Here is a 15,953-nt window from a genome sequence, read left to right on the forward strand (position 1 = left end):
TTCCTTGCATTTTAGGCTAATGTTAATTTTTCAAGACTTGGTTAGAACCTTCCTTCTTACCTGAAGAAACTTAAGATTCACTGATACGTTCACATTTTCCCACTGAATTTTCATACTACTAATATAAGCCTTTCAAACTGTTTTTAATTTATTGAATGCTACTTCAACTATGTGGTTTAAATGTAGACATCTACTTTTGTATTATTTTTATTGTGTATATACATCTATTATTTCCTATGCTATCTCTTGTGGAAGATTCTAATTTAATAATCTTTAACAAAATATGTCTGTTGTCATGGAATGGCCACCTCAGGCTTTATTTACTTGAAAAGTAGCTAAATATTTTATAAGAGACATTCTACGTACCTAACATCACCACAGGCTTGTACTTTTGGATTCTTAATTCAATCAAATATGAGATCTGTTCTGTCTCTGCACTGAAAATGCCCATAATCCCTTTGTGACGGATGCATTCACTATATTCCAGCAAGTCTAGGGGCATGCTTTCCTTCTCAAGTTGAGCTATACTATACCTGCCTGACAGTACTAGGAGAAAATATACCTTGGGGGACATTTGTGTAGCTTTCTCTGGAAAGAGAGCAAACTTCAGGCTTCAGATAAAATTGAGAGCAAAGATACTCAAGAAGGGCAAAAAAAGGTCCTTGGAAACCTGATGCACCCTCTGGGAGACATTCTGGTCAGTCCTCTGTCAGGTCTGTGAGATACTAATTTCCAGATCAAGGCTAAAGACTTGACCTACTTAAATAAACAAGACAAAGTTAAAAGTTATATATTAGTGATATTTACAGTTGTGTATGTATGTAAGTATATGTAAATGCTTTAGCTTCCCTGAATTTGTTAGGCTTGTAATAAAATATTTGTCCTGATACTTAGTAAGTTAAATATAAAAATCCTGTTTATTATGCTTATGCAAAAAGGAGCACATGCTCATTATCTTCCACTTGTCCAGAAAATGCCAATATATGTACCAGTCATTTCTGCAAGGTTGAAATTTCCATGATTTCCAAAATAAATGGAAATAGAAGCTTGAAGTGTGTGATCTCCCATAATGACAGTTATAACCCCAAAGTAATGAAATCTGTTTTACTTGTTTGATAACTCTTTGCTATTGTTTTAACCTATATGTTTACCACTATATTCCTAATGGCAGAAAAACAACATGTTTTTAGTCTGTCCTTCTAAGACTTACAGAAAATGTCTCTGTGGTAAAGAACTCCTTCTCAGTGAGGCAAGAATCACCATTTATCTCTAGGTAATGAGGTAAATGTGTGGAGTATAAGACTTGACATGCACTGTGATGAGTGTCTATCATGCATCCCAAACATGCTTAAAAAGCTCTTTTGTTAGAAGCTCAGATAACACACAATCTCTTCCTACTGAATGACTGGTTTTGTGTTTTTTTCCTTTTTTCGCTTTTTTCCTTTGGTGTTGCAGTTACAGTGACATTAGGTAGGATCTGGCCTTATTTACACCCTGTCTACTCATCTGGCTCCAGGAATTACAAGAGGCAATTTTGAGCACTAAAAATAACAAACAAAAACTGTCCTTGCAAAGTCTTTCTGCAGGACTTTGCTTTTGCTAGTGAAAACATGCATGACTATCGTAGCCATTTATCTGGCCATAGCATTTGCACAGATTATAGAGTGCTGTCACTATTTCTACTAACTTCAGCAGTCATTACTTTTAATAGAACAATAGAACCAAATGATCTTTGATGATCAATTATTGGACATTGTTTTATTTTGCATATCCCATACTACCAGCTACCAGATGTACATCAAATTGCTGTAGTCTGCTGTCGAGCCACATTCAAAGAAGTTTCTCTTTATATAGAATAGAATGTAATACTATGTAGAGACTTTTGACTGCATAAATAGAATTTCTACAAATTCTGCTTGTGTCTGGCTTACATGTTCACTTGGAACTGTCAGTTTATATAGGCTGTTTGTTGTTGGGAATTGGATAGAATTGACCATATATCCTCAAAAAATGATGGCTGATATTCCCAAAGAATTGTGAAATAATTGTTATAAATATCAATTTTGTTGGCATTTTAGAAAATAAAATGTCACATTTGGAGTTTGTTCTAGATAGCATGATTTTGGATGTTATTAAAAGCAAGTTTTTTTTTGCTTGATTAAAAAATGTCTGGAGAAGAAAACAAGAACAAAAAGCTTATTCTTCCTTCAAACTATGAAAACAATGTGTTTATTTGTAATTCTCTCTGAATTACAGGGTTTTTTTTTGTTTGTACTAAACAAACCTCTTTGTTTATTGATAAATTGAACCACAGTCACTATTGTTTTTATTGTAGAGCTTCTGTTTGAGCTCTATTACTTTGGTATAACAGGACTCTGTACAGTCAATGTTATACTGTCTTGCCTAGAAGATAAAAATTCCTCACAGGTGATCCTGAAGTGGTTTATAGGTTTTACTTTCAGTTTCTCTGGAGTCTAACTTAATGAGAGCTTGAAAACCTTTTAAAATGTTTTCATTGTAATGACATCTGCTTCTATCTCCTTTATATGTTGCATGGGATTAAATTGCTTGGGGAAAAATGGTGACAAGTTTCCAGTACAGTGAAGCACAGAAAGAATGCTTAGGTGAAGACTGATTTTAATTTTCTTCAATTGTGATAGGTGGTTTTTTTTTGTTGTTGTTTTTTTGTTGTTGCTGTTTTTTGAGAAATGTCAATCAACCATAAATTAATTTCTATATGCAAAACTTCAAATGAAATCTCAGTGCATACAGAAGAAAGACTGAAAGGGTATGGAAAAAAACAAAGCTAGTTTGTGATAAAAGCAATGTATATCTTGTTTGTTTGTTAGAAGTTTTTCTTTTCTGATGATGCTTGCAGCAGTGAAGGGTGTGTTTGGGTTTTTTGTTCTGGGGGGCATGGGGAGAAGAGTTGTGGAGAAGGAAGAGTGAATTGTTTTAGTTCTTAAATTATTCATCTTCTCCGGTATAAAACATGAAAAAATCTACAGTGGCTGGAAGCTCAAAGTAATGGTTTGTTTCTTTTTTTTTTTTTTAAATTATTATTATTTTTAAAATTTATTTTCCAGTGAGTCTACAGTTCTGAGAATTTCACTGATAAGTGTTGTTCTAGATTAGACTTGAGTTCTTCATATTTTAAACACAGATGCATTTAATTGGAACTGCACATGCAAATATTTATAGAACAGATATTTGTCCATCCTAGTGTTGGTTCTTTTCCATCCTTCTAGTTCTACATCCCTTTTCTGCTTCAGCCAACTTCAGTGTTCCTCTAGCTGCTACCAGATTTCTGGGCACTTGGAGCTCTTGGCCATTCTTAACTGGCTCAGATGTCATCATGCATTGTGTATGTTCTTATTATTTTCCAGTAATGGTAATAGCCTTTGGTCTTTCTGAGTTTACTTCTTGTTAATGTTGAATTTACACAGGAAGCCTCCAACAGGATGTTTAAATTAGCTTATTTGATAGAGACATTGCCATGCCTTCTGAGGTCTGCTTGATTTTCTTTCTGTCTTCATCTCTGTTTATACTTCCTATCATGTATTCTTTTTAGCTCTGTGCCACTTACTTCATTATTTTAATGTTTAAAAATGCACTTTTCTTCCACAGAAAAGTCCCATGGCTACTGAAAATAATAAGCTATGTAATGGCTTTAGATATCTAAAAACATCCTTAATAACTACTGACAGTCTAAAATGAGATAAAATGTTTTTCTGCAGTAGTGCTTTCAGACTTAATGTTCCTTTACATCTTAATGTTCAGAATTATTGATATGCATGGCTATCAAGATTACCTGGCTAGTTTAAGACCATTTTTGTCAGTTTACAAGGATATGGTTTATTTATTTTTACTAATCTTATATTCCATTTCTCTTCAAAAGCCCATGCGTCAGTGTCTACATCATATGTTCTTATTTGTGTCATTCTCTAAACTATCAGCATACTGAAAAAGTTACTGCAGGCGCATCCTATGAGCTCCACAACAATCACAATTTTTTTTTTCTCAGAACCAACATGCAAAGCTGTCGGGATCCAGCTGTGGAAAATTATGCATCTTCATGCCCTAATCATTTATTAAGATGAAATGGGACAAAGACTTTACTCATTACATTCCTGTATGTCACTATTATACTATTATAAGGACTTCCAGACTGTTTGGAGCCCAGAGACCTTTTCATGTTATGCGTGGATTAGATGCTTGCTTTAAATCTGTTATATATCACGATCTTGTTTCCTTTATCTCATTTCATTATATGCCTTTAACTTAATTTAAAATATATAGTACACCTTGGACTATTTTCACTTATTATTTAAAAATAATTACACAGGAAAGTTATTAAACTTGTAAACAGCCTAGGATTTTTGCTTATTTTTTATTTATTTCTTTATTTTTAAATACAGTGCTACAATAGAAGTTCTTTTTTCCATTAGCCTTTCGACTAAAATAACAGCTACTAAGTAGATCAGAGGTTATAATATTTGTCCTTATCTTCAACTTTCAACCTCTTGATTGTGAGTTCTTGAGATGTAAGAGCTAAATTTTCAGCAAAACATACAGTTGCAGTCAATAATAGAAGCTTTAAGCAGGCGAAATAAAGGACTCCGTGAGGTAGCCTGTTTTCACTGTTTCTTTTATAATACTTGCCAAAATGATACAGCTTTATAGTTACCTAGTTAGATATTAGCACAGTAACTGTTCTTTAACTTCACTCTAGTACAAGGGATCCCCGGGCAATCTTGTCAGCTGTTTGGTAGTGGCTGTTGGCAATCTTTCCCTGAGTCACAATTTGTCTGATGGACAGCAAGATATTTAGGTAAAAAAAAATGTTTAGTTTGAAAAACTACAGTTTATAATAGTAGTAAATCTCCTTATCATCTCCAATTTGTTATGTAGTTTTTGAATTTGGTCAGTTTGACCTGAAATGTGCTGAGAGCTATGCTCTGTTTTTCTGTTCCTATCTTTAATGTAAATATCTAGGGCGAGCTATCTGAAAGCCTTATTTTCTCTTATCAGAAACAGCATGACTTGATCCCAATTTCCATTTTGGATTTGATCCCTGTTCCCAGAGATTATACTGTTGGACATCATACATTAATATCTTTCCTGTTCTTTTCCAAATTTCTTAAAAATGTTTATAGTGCCTGTCTAGATTTATGGATTTGGACTTTAGGGTACTTTCCTCTGCTTATAGGACTCTAAGGTAGAATGCCTTCACAGAATGTGCTTCTAAATATTAGTCATGTTACTCCTTTCAAATATTATGCTTTTCATTATCTTTTATAAGGAGAGCTCTCTTCTCACTGTCTATGTGAGAAGTTAGATGTCTGTGGTTGAGTGGGGCACTGTAAGCTCCAGTACAGATGGAGGCAAAGGAGAAAGGCAGGAAATGTGAACTACTTGGAGATTGACTTACTTCATCCTTAAGCTGCCAAGCCTAGGAGACTAGTTTAAGCATCTATGGTATCATGCCTATTTTCAGATTTTGTGTATGAGACAAGATTAATCTGAAGACAGAAGTGTTCAGTGTGCAATCTTCTCTTGAGAGTGTTTAAACTTAGGCTGGCCCATTGCAGAAGCTCTTGTTTCAGATGAGATTCAGCATTATCTTTGAAATTAGTGAGGCATGTAAACAAAGAATATTTTATAAGATTCTAGGAAGGGAACTCTCCAAGCCAGAAATCAAATAAACAAGTAGACTAATCCAGGTTGGAAGAACCTCTTGCAATCAATGCTTCAATTCTTTGCTGTTTTCATTGGTCTTCCATGGTCATTCATGATATAAACCTACCAATTTCGTAAAAAATTCGTAAACTTACATGAGCCTAAGGTTCTGGTAAAATTATATCTTATATTTTTTGATCATGGTGTTTTCCTTCTCACCAGTATCACTGTGGGAAACCTGATTACTACTCATTTCTCGTGGGCGATTTACAGAATTTATTTGAGCAAAAATGGCATAAATTGAAATCTTCCTTAAGGCATCTCAGTGAACAGTCTCTTCAATTTTTCATCTAATTTTTCATCTTCCTAAATACAATTTCATAAAGGCTGGGCATTCCCAATCACCAGTGACAGTAACTGCTAAAACCAATGCCAATAGCTTTACTGAATCATAGTGCACAGTGTATTACTCAGTAGTAATTCCTGTAACTTGAATATCTATGAATAATTTGTTTTAGGTTATAAGAAGTATTAATCTCTAAATGAAGCTCTGAGATTCAAACAGAATGTGCTGAATAAATATCAATTATTATTCATTAAAATGCAAATGGGGATAGGCACTTCTGAGACAGTTTAAGTGGTCAAAATAAATTAAATAAAGGACAGAACACCAGTAATTAGACATTCATAAATCACATGTAAGATATTGCTATGATTATTGGACACACATACTGCAAAGCTCTGTGTTTGTCCTTCAGCTTTGTGCTGTAGCCTTAGAACACTTTTTGTCTCCAGTGACTACTCAAAATATTCAGGCACCAAAATTCATAATAAAATTTTATTAGATGTGTTTTGATGGTAACTTCTCAATGGCGATAAATTTTAGCTGCATGACTTTAATTTATTTTAATGAATTCTGTAGTTAAATCTCTGTTTGTTGTCTAAAAAGCTTACTCTCATTTTCCAGAGCATGAGTGTATTGGAATATTTTAGTTTAACACTTAATGAGCATATGTTTTCCAGGTTTACATAGGTTTTATACTTTCAGTTCTTCTCAGGGAAACCATTAAATCCTGTATGCACAAATGCCAATCAAAGAATAAAAAAAGACAATGAAAATTTTGTGACTTTTATTTCCCCCCCTGCATTGCTCATCTTAAGGGTGATTTGCAGGAACTTGTTTGGTTTTAAATTGCTGTCAGGACCAAATGTGGTTTGAACAACACAGCGTACCAGGCTTTTTGTGAAATGGACACAGTTGTAATGTGTTGTTAACTTTTAAATGTCCTTTGAGATATAAATTTGCTGCAGTCTACTAATGGCTCTGTAATAACAAAGGGAGATTGCTCTTAGTATGATAAACATATTGTTAGGACACTGCTTCATTAAACCATATCTGTGTGTATGCATACACATAGCTAATCAATGCTCAGTGTAGCCACATGTCAACATTTAACCCTTCATTATCTCTTTAGTTAGATTTTAAAAGCATCAAGATAAATAAAAATAATTCTAGCACTTGGTAATTAGTAGCCTGTTGTAGCACTTAAATCTAAAAGGAAATAAGATCCAAACACAAATTGAATAACTGTACCCTATCTGCTAATAGCCACATCCTAAAGCAAATTTGTTTTAGCTATTACTGAGAACACAACTTTGTGTTTAAAAACTATACTCTTTTAGTGAGTTCAAGTGACTGTTCTATAGAAGGGCTTGTTTTGATCTCTGTGTGGAACATTATTGGGAAATGTAGTCATGTAAGATCCTTTTATAAGTAGTATGAAAAAAATCTATTAAGAATGAATAGCATTTCGTACATTTTGTTGTCACACAAAAATGAGAGATTATTTTAATGTCATTAGAGTTAATTAAGGTATATTTAGTAAAAAAAAGTTATAGTCCAAGTCCTTGATGCTTTGAAATTGAAACTGCAATGCAAAGAGTGGTATTTTATGGAGGACAGTCTCCATAAATAGAATAAAAATAAAAATGTGTTCCCCCCCCCATTTCTGTCAATTGCTTTAGTAAAATGTGAAATAATTATTTTCCGCAGAAATGTTGCTGCTCTTTCCTGAAGGCAGCCATTCAGTGGTGTCAAAACCAGATACAAAGCAGACTAGATAGTCATCTTGCATTGTAATGATATCAGGAAATGAGAGGGTATTTGGAATTAAATATTTCATAACTTCATTCATTATAAGTGGTGGAAAGATTAAAGAAAAAGGTAATTTCAATAAAATTATCATTGTGAAAGCTGAGGCAGAACTTGGATGACTGCCCTTTTCATTTATCCATGTTGGCCCTTCAAATAATTGGGATAGTGATGTTTGTAAATTTTCATATTGCTGTCACTAATCTTTCCACCTCCTCCAAATAATAATAGTAAAAGTTAGTGAATCTGACTTTCATAAGTAAAATATTTTACTCACTTTATTTAAACAAACAGGCAAATGGCATTGTGATTATGGAGATGTGATGGGACAGCTTGTGTGACTGGAAAGCTGTCATGGATGGCTATGTGCTTTTTAGGAAAGACAGGTCATTAAGGCAAGGTGGTGCAGTTGTTCTTTATGTGAAAGAACAGCTGGAAAGTATTGAGCTCTGGCAAGGGATGTATGACAAATAAGTGGAGAGTTGATGGATGGGAAGTAAGGGGCAGGCTAATGTGGGTAACACACCTGCTTACTGCAGGCAACCTGATTGGGAGGAAGAAGTTGATGAGGCCTTCTACAGACAGCTGAAAGTACCCTCCTGATCATAGGTACTGGTTCTCATGGGAGACTTCAACCATTTTGGCTTTTGCTGGAAAAGAAAAATGCCAGGTGCACAAAAACTGGGAGGTTCCCGCAGTGTGTGGAAGATAACATGCTGGTGCAGGTAGTGGAAGAGTCAATGAAGAGAGGTGTGTTGCTGGATCTCTTGGTATAATCTGCTGGATTTGTTGGTACAAACAACTAAGGACTGGGAATATGAAGGCTGGGGGCAGCCTTGTATGCAGCAGCTGTGAGGTAGTGGAGTTCAGGATCTTACATGGAAGGAACAAAGCAATAAGTAGGGATTGCAACCCCGGAATTCAGGAGAGTCAACTATGACCTCATTATGGTATTTGGGTTTCTATTTGAAAGTCAAATAATGGAATTAATATTCCTGGCAATAAATCTCAGGTGTCTGCATGTTTACTTCTTCAGTGTATTGCAGATGCTTGCATAAATGGTGGGAAAAGCTAGCCTTTAACTGAATACATGTATCTATTGTATGCTTTTAGTGGCACTACTATTTATAAGATCCCGCACCTGGGTTGAGGTGATCCCAAACACACACAGATACAGGCTGGGTGGTGAATGGCTTGAGAGCACCCTTGAGGAGAAGGATTTGGGAGTGTCAGTTTGATGAATGTTTCAACATAGGTTGGCACTGTAAGCCTGCAGCCCAGAAGGCCAACTGTATCCTGGGTTACATCAAGGGAAGTGTAACCAGCAGGTCAAGGGAGTTGATTCTGCCCCTCTTCTCTGCTCTTGTGAGACCCAAGAGTACCTAGAGTACTGCATCCAGTTCTGGGACTCCCAACACAAGAAATACATAGAGGTGCTGGAGCAGGTCCAGAGCAAGGCCTTGAAAATGATGAGAGGGCTGGAGCACTGCCTGTACAAGGACAGGCTGAGAGAGATGGAGCTCTTCAGCTTGGAGAAGAAAAGCCTCTGGTAGGATCTTATAGCAGCATTCCAGGACCTGAAAGGGGCCTAAAGGAAAGCCAGGGAGGGACTTTTTAGAAGGGCATGCAGTGGCAGGTCAAGGGAAAATGGTTTTAAATTGGTTGAGAGTAGATTTAGACCAGATATTAGGAAGAAATTTTGTGAGGGTGGTGAGACACTGGAACACTTTGTGAATGCTCCCTCCCTCAGGGTGTTCAAGGCCAGGCTGGATGGGGCTTTGAGCCACCTAGTCTAGTGGGAAGTGTTCCTGCCTTTAGCAGAGAAGTTGGAATTAGATGATTTTAAAGATCCCTTCCAACCCAAACCATTCTATGAATCTGTATTTATTGGAAGATTACAACTAGTTTTTTTCTTGAAAACTTAAGGAAACTCAGTTATGAGTGTTTGGATGGACCTGTATCTGCTATCAGGTGTATTAAATCACTGGAGTTACACTTAAAATATAAGGTTTAGGATTATGAATCAATAGATTAAGCATCTTTCTGCTTTTGAGAGGGGTAATGTTCTTCAAACACAGCCCTCATGTGAGGCTTGATAGACCTTACTGGCCTTGCAGCTGAAATCTGAAGTATTTCATATTTGAGGAGGGGGCAAAAGTCTGAAGTTTTGCTTGTTGATATTTATTTCACTTTGGTCAAAAAGAAAAAGCTATAAAGATTTACAGTTACTAAAATGTTAATAGTACCTCATTCTTTAAATGTAAATTCACTTGTTTTGAAATGCCAAGAATAGGAAGTCTGTCCTCTAGCAGAAACAATTTGGTATGGTAAGGACTTGTCAGCATTTTATTACAATTCCATTCCTCAGGGTGTAAACATTTTTTTTTTCAAGCTGAAAGCTGAATTTGAAGTATCAGTCTCATGACAAACTTGCATTATCAAATTCATCTAAAATAGGCTAAGCAGAGAAGAGATCTTCTGACAGTTCTGTATATATTACTGAAATGAACTTATTTGTATATATTACCTGCTTTTTAGTGGGACTCATCTGAAACTCCTTTGATGTTTACTTTGAATGGTTGTCAATTGTGGAGACAAAAAGTAATTAACTTTAAGTAAATATTACCTAACCTGTGGATGTTTTAGTTGTATGTGTTTTTTTGGTTTTTTTTTTTTTTGTTTGTTTGTTTGTTTTAAAAAAGCAGTATTATTATAAAACAATAAAGAATAATTCAGATTAGAAAGGTGTGACAACAGTAAAAAGAAACGATCAATTCTTTGCCAAATTACTGGATAAATAGTATACATAGATATCATTCTGTTGTTGGACCTTCTTGCAAAAATTATCTGATCTGCTGACACCATGGTTGATACCAATGACTTTTTCTTATGATGCACTACAGTGGGGGTGGGTGGAGGAAATTGTCAGTTTGGTGGAAAAAAATATCATACAGAACATTTAAGTGACTTTAATCTCAAAGTAATAATAAGACTACATTAAGGTGCAAAGGACATAAGTGTATGCATCTTTTTTTCTTTTTTCCCTTTTTTTCCCTTGATTTAAGATTAGATTAGGTAGAATTCTGGATTTTAAAACTTGAGTTTTATTGGTATAGTAAGTATATCCATATTTATCCAACTCAGGAAATGTTGTTCATGTCATGGTCCATCTTAATTTCAGCTTATTTTGCTCTTCTGTGTCATTCGTAACAGAGGGAAAGAGAGAGGTTGCATGAACAAGGCTGAGGATGTTTCTAAACTCCAGTAGAGGAGTGGAATGGGCTGGATCTCACCAGTAACACAGAATCACAGAATGACCCGGCTTGGAAGGGACCTCAAGGATTATGTAGTTCCAACCCCCCCTGCCTAGCAGGGCCACCAAACATATACATTTACTAGATCAGGTTGCCCAGGGCCCCATCCAACACAAAACAAATGGAGTAGAAGAGAATCACTAATAGTGACAATTGCTATTTTGTTTACTGTACTTATCTCCTAGCCAAAGAAACTTAGGAGTTGTCATTGTATAAATGTACAATAGTTCAGCCTGTGCAGTTTGTTATGTAGTGCCAACGAATCACATTCAGTAAACTAGATTCAGTTTATATTGATTGGTTGCCTGGGCTAGTTCATCTGTCACTAACTTGGATGTTTTTTATATTTCAGTAAGCCTCTATAAAGACATAATTTTAATCATTTGGTGTAGCAATAGCTGACAGGTAGCAGGCTTTTTAACTTTTCTTTTTGTTAGCTTAGCCTCATACTGAAAATAATATTCTCTTTCAGTATATCTGGAAATGTATGGGCAAGACTAAGCCATGATTCAGGGGAATGTCCTTTTAAATTAGAGCTATGAGATGGATATAAGTAATGTGATCAGATGGCATAAATAGAAAAATGAAAGGGAGGAAAAAAAAAAGAAGTTTAAAAACAGGTGCCTGGCAGCAGTTTTTCACATTCACAAAAAATGTGTGAAATGACCTTCCAGACATGATTAAGCTCTGCAGACTAGAATATTGAGCCATTTGGAGAAATTAGAAAACATCCAGGAGTATATATGGCAAAGTAAACTTGGAAGAGGGGGAGCCATGAAAATAAACTGATATTCATACGTACTTGGGTATATTGAATTTGTTATTGACTTTCCATCATCACAATGCACTGTTCATCAGTACCCTTTCCTTAGTCATCTGTTGGGAAGACTTATAAGGTTATCTGGTTAATTTTTGCCTTTTGACCTTTTATCTCCTTGTTTGCAGGTTTCTTCTGAATTCACTGTACAGAGGTTGCCCATCCAAAATCTGTGGAATCATGTCACTTGTACATTCCAGTGGAGAATGAATGTTTTCTGGGCAGAAAGGTAAATTTAGCTTCTACTGCTTATAACCTTTCAGAACTAGAGGGATTCCATGTAGAATATTTGTCTCTATTTTGGATGTTTACTGCAGAATATTTGAAACTTTTTTTTAATCAGTGGCAGATATCTTTGCAAACAGATGCACGATTTACAGATAGAATTGCGGTACTCTCCTTTAGATAGTTTTACAGGTAGATTAAGAAAGCAGACAGAATTCTTCTGAGGGGTACAGTAAACTGCAGTTTGTCTAAATTAAATATAGAAAGTTTCAGGTTTATACTTTTGTTCCAGTTATATATATGCCTGAATAAAAAAGACCATACCTAGACAATAACAGGTAACTTGCTATTGTGAACTTTGGATGTTTCAAGTAAAAAATTGACTGTGAAGATGCCACAGTTCATCATAAATGAATCTATCCCACAGAAACTTAGCTTTGACTAAAAGTGTAATCATGGCAGCAAAAGAATCTTCTTTTCTTCAGCGACTTCTGTGTCCATGTGGTTTGATCATAAATCCAATGGTGACCAACACTGGAAAGATTCATTTCAAATCAGGAGATGAAAGATTTTTCTCTCTAAAATATCATAAAGTGATTAAAAATCATGTTATTTAGGAACAAGGCCAGGAGTATTAGTGAAGTCAGTATCTTAACAGAGTCAGCAGTCTGAATAAGGTGAATTTATTATTTTATTTTATTTTTTATTTTTTTTACTACTGATTTTTCAATGAATGAAAACCAATTCAAGTCACTTTTACTTAATTGACTTTATTCTGCTAAGTATGACACACCCAGGCTCATAATAACCTGGACATTTTGTTTTCATAATCAGAAGGCTGAAAGCAGTTAAAATTATTCTGGAGGGGTTCCCTGTAAAATACACAGTGTATGTGATAGTGTAGCATTAACAGTTGGTTATCCAACAGACAGATGTGTTCTCATTCAAAATTTATAAGAATACAACCTGTAAAACATTACAAATACTAAAATATTAGTTTACCGTCCTACATAAACCAGACATCCTGTGTGCTGTCATGATTATTCTAAAACTTCAGTGTTTTCCATTTTATTATTATTTTTAAATTTTGTAAATAAGCAACAGAAACTATGTTAATTATATAATGACATTTTAATGATGGCATGCAAGTAATGGATGATGAAATGAAACTAGAATTTTCAGATATTATCATGAGAAAAGGGAGGAAGTGGTAGTCTTTTTGATTGTTATAAGAATAATTGGTTCATTATCATAATTATATTCTTGTTCATGATAGCAAGGTCAAACCAAATAATAGGAACACTGTGTGATGTCAGTTTACAGATTGTGGCAGGTATTAATTGAGGAAATGAGAGTTTGGTGCTGCTGAAAAGAGACAGGTGAACAGCAAACCCAGTGGACCTTCCCCGTACTTCATATTCTTCACCATATGTGGTAGGACTTCCTAATTTGTCTTGAAAAGGACAAATGATTGCATCTACTTCTGATTTTCCATTTCACTTCAACATAATATAAAAGTGGAACATAAGAAAACGTTTAAAATAAAATATTTATTTTAAACATACTCTGTGCTCCAGTTTACTAGAATGCTAATATTTTTAAATACTGAAGTCTGTTTTAACATAGGTTCTAATAAACTTGCTTTAGTCTTTAATGCCTGTCACTAATGATTTCATCAAAATGATTTTGGCTATTTTTTCCCTCTATCCCAGAAGTCTTTAATTGTATGAACAATTATTTGTTTTGACCTATTGAATAGTGAAAAACATAAATATTTTAAAAGGTTTAACTTCCTCCCAGGAACAATACACACTAAGCTTAATATTGCTTCTAAATCAATAGTTGTGTAACTGGGCAGAATTAGGGGACTTTTTTAATATTCCATACTATCACCTGAAATTACTAATTTCAGAAGAAGGCAAGGTGATAAATATGTTGAACAAACTCTATTGCATAAGCAGTGTTGTTATTTTACACAATTCCCAGTAGTGTAACAGCATCTGAATAAAAAAGCTCGAATGTTAACCACTGAATAAACATGACAGTGTTTTGTTTGATTTCTGTGCAGGGCTATTGCTGTGGTACATAGAAAATTTTTTCTTCCAAGTTCTCCACAGCTACTAATTTTGCCTAATCTAATTAGAATTTATATATGTTAAGTAAAGTTCTTGGATATAAGGATGAAAGGACAATGAGCTTACAAAGCTGAGCATTCAGAATATGTGTCAAATGGCAATTTTTTTTTTTTCTTTTTTTTTTTATTCTGGAGTCTAATTAGCTGGTCTATTTTAGCTAAAGCTTCATAAAAATGTCAGCTTGATGGACATATGGAGCCTGAAAACATTGTCTGAACATTTGGCAAAAGTAAAAGCACATTTGGAAAACTCAGAATTGAATGTTGTGTTGGTTATCAAGATAAAGTTCTGGATTATTCAGTAGTGTCTCTGCCCTCAGTTGGTGTCTCAGAGTGAAGAGAACCCAGTGAGAGGGGACTGGTAGGCACCCGAGTGCGCTATGTCTTACACCACCTCCAGACTGATCGAGATTTACCCCTGGAAGGATGAAATGGTGTTCACTGATGGTGACTTTGTTTTGGTAAAAGAAATTACACGTGCTTTACAGTGATTGGAGCGCGTGCAGATTTCCAGTTTTATGGAAGAATTCATTTTTTTCCATTGTGCTACATAGAACAGAGCCTTGAACACAGTACCACAGCTGTGAAGCTGTTTGAACATAGTTATATTAAATATTTGGGTTCTGACACTGACTTTTTGTTTATATCCTCTGAGAGGTTAGTGGTGTGTAAATAAAAATAAAATATATATATATTTAAGACTACACATGCAAAAACTTAAAAATGAGGGAAGTGGATAGTTAGTTAAAATTATGCGCTTAGTTAATTCTATGCTTAGTTAAAATCATGTTATTTAAACAGATTTACATTGTAAATTGTCAAAAAGAAAGCATTTGGGTTCCAGCTGGTAATTAACCCCTGTCACCTCCTCCCCAGCCTCCCATCTTCTGTCAGGGGAGGTGTTCTGGACAAGGAGCCTCGTCTGCCTTTTGTCCTCTTTAATTGCTTCTGTAATTGAATGGCCTATTATATATGGTTGCTCGTGTATAATAAATGTATGTATGTGTAATGATTGTGTATACACATATCCATGGTTGCGGCTCCATTATACCTGTGCAACTATGATAGCTAACGTAGATTTTACTTCGTAGGAATTCTGGGAAAGGAGAGGAAATGGCATTTTGGGGTTTTATTGATGAATTGCTTTATTTTGATTAATTCCATTTTTTTTTCCCTGTGAGCATATGGCGGGTGGTGTTGCCATCCCAAATTGGAGTGCCATGATTTCTGGCAAGTGACTGCATCAATGCTTGCTACTGATATTTGTTACCCACCCAGTAGCTAACCCTGCTCTCCAGGTTCTTAATGAAGAGAATCCATTAATCTGTTACTGTCCTTCTCCCATCAGTCCCATGCCTTCACCCTTCTGGCTTTTACTGTCTTTCTTCCTTGCAGACCTATAAGCCAGCACTGCGGGAACTGGGATCCCCCCAAGCATCCTGCATATCGTATTATTTTTTGCTAGCTGGCAGGAAGAATTATGTAGTGATACAGCAGTACCTCAGTGTGATGCATTTAATGGATGGCTAGCCTGTCAAATATTTGAAAGCAATGCAAGAAGAATGTTTCTTGCCAGTGTGAATAAGTATCGGAAAACTGGGGTTGGTAAGTGTTGGGATTCCCGGTTTCCTG

At 35.2% G+C, this 15,953-nt stretch overlaps 1 protein-coding gene across 5 annotated transcripts in view; it reads left to right on the forward strand.

Annotated features, from left to right (window-relative positions):
* THSD7A (thrombospondin type 1 domain containing 7A) overlaps positions 1-15,953 on the forward strand; it is a 257,860-nt gene that overhangs the window by 19,335 nt on the left and 222,572 nt on the right. For all 5 annotated transcript variants that reach the window (XM_085538562.1, XM_085538563.1, XM_085538566.1 and 2 more), the window contains exon 2: positions 12,091-12,191. The gene's annotated coding sequence lies outside the window, so the exon portion shown is untranslated. The remainder of the gene's footprint in view (positions 1-12,090; positions 12,192-15,953) is intronic.

The sequence above is a fragment of the Coturnix japonica genome, chromosome 2, assembly GCF_054131305.1.
Source record: "Coturnix japonica strain WE chromosome 2, WE-NBRP24, whole genome shotgun sequence".
NCBI lineage: Eukaryota > Metazoa > Chordata > Aves > Galliformes > Phasianidae > Coturnix > Coturnix japonica.